General features: G+C 37.3%; 1 pseudogene; it reads right to left on the bottom strand.

The window, feature by feature from the left end:
* Positions 1 to 880: 880 nt before the first annotated feature.
* Positions 881 to 4,895, bottom strand: LOC121223147 (glutathione reductase, chloroplastic-like; annotated as a pseudogene).

The raw sequence follows: 4,895 nt of genomic DNA on the forward strand, positions 1-4,895 counted from the left end.
ATATCTTTTGTATTAGTACCAAGATCAGAGATCAAATGCTGTTTATCGTACTTTAAAATCTAGCAAAAAGCATAGGTCAAACAAGGGAGAGGGCTTAAATGCCAATGCCATCTTTCATGAAACAAAACAGAATCTCTCTTTCATTCTTGTATATTAGTATTGTTCTCCATCCAACCTATGTACAAATATAAATAATTGAGGGTTGTTCAACATGGTTCTCAAATTGCATATAAAGAATCTAAATAATATCAAAGAAAACAAAAGAGTATTACTATGTCACACAACAAATTCACAGCAAAATCACTGCTATCAAAAGTCACATTTTGAAGCTTGCAGTTCATCAGTTTCACCCAAAGGACATCTTTGATCCATGTGATAATATCATTCATCACGAGCTAAAATCAAAGATCCAACTATATACACAAAATAGACAACCACCATAGCCCAATCAGCCAAATTGCTCAAGATGATTTAACAACATGAAGGGTTGACTTAAGAGGTAAAAACCCAGAGAGGGAATAGGGCAAGAACTGTGCTTAAAAGCAATAACAGGACAGTAACTTGATTTTACGTTTGCCAACTAATTTAAATGGTCAAGCTCTTACGCAGAAAATATTTAGCATCACAACATTGTCTCTAAGAAGCTTATAAAACAATTTCTCCTATGAATCCCCAAGAAAGAGTCAACATATCCAGCAAAGACCTCAGTAATCATCTACGGTTGTATATTCTTAGTCCTTTTCATATTTGCCTCAAGTTAGAGAGGAATAACTAGAATTCAAAGCAATCAATCATTTTGCACAATTCATAATTACAGCAGATCAATTGTTTGCACCTTAAAAGGAACTCCAACAAAACGCAACCTATTCAATTACTCTAGCTAAACCCCTGCTGCAGTTTTTGCCTCATGACCCATGTTTCCCTGAGTGACATTAAAAGGAGTAATGACAATTAGGAATAACATTACTCATAGCATTAATGAAAATAGATATTAGTAGAAAGCATCAAAATGAATTGAAAAATATAAACTCAAAAGCAAAATAGGGAAGACAGCAGCGTGGAAATCAATCAATTATCAGATATTTTTAACTTGGTCAGTATCTGCAAGGAAATTAGGCAACCATGTTGAAAATAATCTCTTGTAAAGGCATTGCCAAGTACCCAGTAATCATTATTAACTCCAGTGATTTTCAGTTATAAGATTAGAGAAAATTAAACATATTAGACTGCAAGTATCAATGCATAACACTGAAAAACTATGATAAACCTGAGACTCAGAGCTCTGTCGTATTTTCCTAGTAGGAGTCCATTGTGACAAACTCCTCAGCTGATGTTGGATGAATACCCACGGTGGCATCAAAGTCTGCTTTAGTCAAGCCAGCTTTGACAGCAACTGCAAATCCCTGGAAACAACCGCACACATCAGAAAAAGAAACCACAAGCCTGGAGATGGAAAGCACCAACTTAGGTAAAGGCTTGAACCTGCGCAATTTCAGCTGAATCTTCTCCACACATGTGCAAACCAATAACTTTGTTTGTCTTTGCACAGACTATAAGTTTCATGAATACCCGATCAGGAAGCCCTGAAAGAGTGGCCTTCAACGGCCTGAAGTTTGCTGTGTAGACATCGATATCACCATATTCTTTTCTAGCCTGTAAAATTCTAAAATATTTGAGCAAATATCACTTTCAGCTGTTGCATATAAGCCAAACAGTTCCTAACCTGTTCTTCAGTAAGACCAACTTGTCCAATAGGTGGCTGGGAAAAGACGGCCGAGGGTACAGCCCTATACCAAAATGCATGGAAGAAAAGTCAAAAAGCAATTGAATACAAAATGAAATCCACTTTGTACCCAAAATCACCAAAACAACAAATCAACGACAAAGAAGACACTGTATAAATTGTCCGCAGGATGGTCAGTAAGTCAAAATGCATTATTTTATTTGAATATGACTCACCATATTACTTGCAACTATACATCCATGGATCAAATATTAATCACTAATAAGTGTCACTCGACAACAAGCAAATGTGGAATATGGGCTTCCTTCACTATATCTTTACTGGGCATTTCCGAGGCACCAATAAATGAATACCACATGGCACGGAGTTAAGGTTATACTATTTTTTATTTCCATTCTTATTTCTCGTGACATTTTTGGAAGATTTCTCAAACCAATATTCAATCCTTTAAAGCATTCCCAATCCAACCCCCCCCCCCAATCATCAACAAGTAACCAAATAAACCAGCAGTACAAAAGAGGATAGAACATGTGGAGTGGGGAGACAGTTATCATATAATTGGGTGGAATTTAAAAGTTTTGGAAAAGAACATCAAAAAATAGAAAAAGAAGCCTAGAATGTGCATGAACAACAAGTGAGATAAGGAAGACAGAGTCCTGGAAGAAGTTCGTTGAAAAGAAAATAATGAAACTTGGAGACATATTTTAAACCATAATATGGCACATAGCATCCATCAAGAGTACAGTGGAAATAGCTAGATGGTAATTTGGAACTAGAAATTGTTTTCCAGCAGGAAGGTGGATAAACTGCCTCAACCAATATGTACTGGAGGCAAAAAAAGAGCCATAAGCCCTTTCCAATTTCACTAATCCTTTAAACTTGTTCAATCAATGAAGCTCTAGTGAGTAGATTACCTATAATCAGGTTTCGTTGGTTCATTTGAAACAGTGTTTTTGCTAATGCTGCTCCTTCCATCAAAGCAACAGGTGTCAAATTTATTCTATCTGTGACATCCCCTACAGCCCAAATGGAAGGTACTGTAGTACGCGAGTATTCATCAACCTAAAGAAACAATAAGGCATGACCATATACAAATTAAACGAGATAGTACCAGAATAGAGAAATAAACTCCGAGGTGAGAAGTGCATTACCTCTATTGCTCCGTTCTTGTTAATTTTCACCCTACAGACTCCAACCCTAAGTTCTGCAATGTAGTATGAGTTAATGTTAAAGCAATACAAATTTCACCTACATATTTTAATTTACATAAAAAAACTGAAGTTGCAACTACAAAGGAGAGAATCAACATCCCTACATAAAAAATGCGTCCTGTTCTTAAGTCACATGAAAGGGAATCAGAAAAGAGGAAGTTTGATCACATTTGAAGATGGCGTTACAATAAGAACTTAAAGTTTCTCCTTTCTTTTTTCTTTTTTATATGCTGTTTTTGTGGTGGATATAAAGTAAATTAATATGTTTGGTTGGTAGCCTTTTGATGGCATTTTGTTCACAATTTATTTACCAAAAGAAGTAATTTATAGAAGGATTAGGCTTCGAATTGCAAATTATAGTGAAAGCTTCAATGTTCCTGTTGGTCTTCATAGGGACAGTGACCATCACTGACTTAACAGCTGAGGTGGACTCCTTGTATGAATTGATTCCCGTAGAGCATTTGTTCTCCAACAAAATCTGATCTATAAGCAAAGCCATTCTTTTACCAAAATAACATAATTCTAAACAAGTATATGCAAATTACTATAAAAGATAATAAGTAAAGCAATTATCAGTTGCAGAATTCTTCACCTCTTCATCGAACCCTCGTAAAACTTTCTCTGACGTATAATACATGACTCACTGTCAGTCCATTGAAATGCAGCAATTCCAAAGCTATATATCCCCCACCTACTATAGCAACTTTCTCTGGTTTTGAGGGCAAATCAAGGGCGCATCAGAATCTATTGCATACTCACTCTGGAATATCAGGAATAATGGACGTCACCAACTGAAATCAGTATATGCTTGCAGTGTAAAGCTTTCCATCTACATCAACAGTGTGTGGATCCACACCTGCATGATATTTCATCAAAATCGATTCCACAGTCAACAACCATTAAAAACACAAACGCATTTAAACATATCATAAGGAGACTATGTGGAGAGAGGATTGATATCTACCTTTCCACGGCCTTCGATTAATGTACACCGCTTTGTGAGATGTTCTTGTAAATACCCGTAAGACGCTGTAACTCGGCATTTTTATTAGCCATCAGGGTGCTCCAATCATGCTTTGGTTCCGTGTCATATTTCCATCCAAAACCATTACTCTCATCAAATTCATGAGAATATTTTGATGCGTAAACCATTAGTTTCTTTGGTACACATCCTCTAAGAACGCATCTGCAATCACACTCGGCATTGTTTTTGTTACAACTTGAAGTAAACACAGACAAAAAACAGTACTTGCTATACTGGTGAAAATCAAATTTATGTAGGCTTTGTTGAATTCACTTTAGCCTTTGGGTTCGCAAAAGCTTTGGTCAAGCAAGTTAACCATAACTTAGAACTTCGAGTAAAAAAAACAAGGAAAAGAAAAAGCCTCAGAACCCAAAAGGCAAAATTGAAGAAACACACGCAATCCCGGTTTATACAATTCAGTGTGCAATAAACTACAAAAATTCTAACTTGAAAAAAAAACACATCTTTACACACAGATTGATAAATTACAGATATACATATTTCAATAAAAAATATATATATATTTATATCTGGAGACTTACGTCCCGCCAACGCCGCCGGTGGTCTCCGAAGAAATAGTCGAAAACGGAAGCTCAAAACAGCAACAGAAGCACCAAAATTGGCAGCGAAACGGGAAGCACGAACACCACCACTACCGGCGCCTATAGTAAGAGGTCGAAATCGTAGTGGCGAAGCGGCTCGCGCCATTCTCGGATTCGGCACGAACGGCAAAGAGGCGGCGGGGTGGAACCGAGGGGTGGGGTGGTGGTGGTGGAGGTGGAAGCGAGAGGAGGGGAGAAAGGTGGAAAGAAAAGAAGAAAGGGTCTTGGGATAGGGAGAGAAAGGGAAGATTTCTGCAAAGGGTTTGGGAAGTTGGGGAAGAGAGTTTAGGAGCAGTAAAAGACGTGGTGGCCAT

This window comes from Gossypium hirsutum, chromosome D11 (assembly GCF_007990345.1).
Source record: "Gossypium hirsutum isolate 1008001.06 chromosome D11, Gossypium_hirsutum_v2.1, whole genome shotgun sequence".
NCBI classification, from domain to species: Eukaryota; Viridiplantae; Streptophyta; class Magnoliopsida; order Malvales; family Malvaceae; genus Gossypium; species Gossypium hirsutum.